This window comes from Eimeria mitis, genomic scaffold (assembly GCF_000499745.2).
Source record: "Eimeria mitis Houghton genomic scaffold, Emh_scaff1777, whole genome shotgun sequence".
NCBI lineage: Eukaryota > Apicomplexa > Conoidasida > Eucoccidiorida > Eimeriidae > Eimeria > Eimeria mitis.
Genome location: NW_013570094.1, coordinates 10,189 through 10,465, shown reverse-complemented (window position 1 = coordinate 10,465; position 277 = coordinate 10,189).

The following is a 277-nucleotide window of genomic DNA, read 5'->3' as shown; positions in this document are numbered from 1 at the left end:
ATATATATATATATATATATATATATATATATATGTATATGTATATGTATATATATATATATATATATATGTATATATATATACAATATTCTACTGTATATTATATTATATAATAGATAAATAAAGCTAATAGAGAGGAGCAAGAAGGAGACAAACAAAGAAACAAAGAAAAAACAAAAGAGAGACAGAAAGGAGACAACAGAAAGGCACAAACAACCACACAGAGAGACAAAAAAAGGAGACAGGAGACAGCTACCTTTCTCTGTCTCCTTTTCCT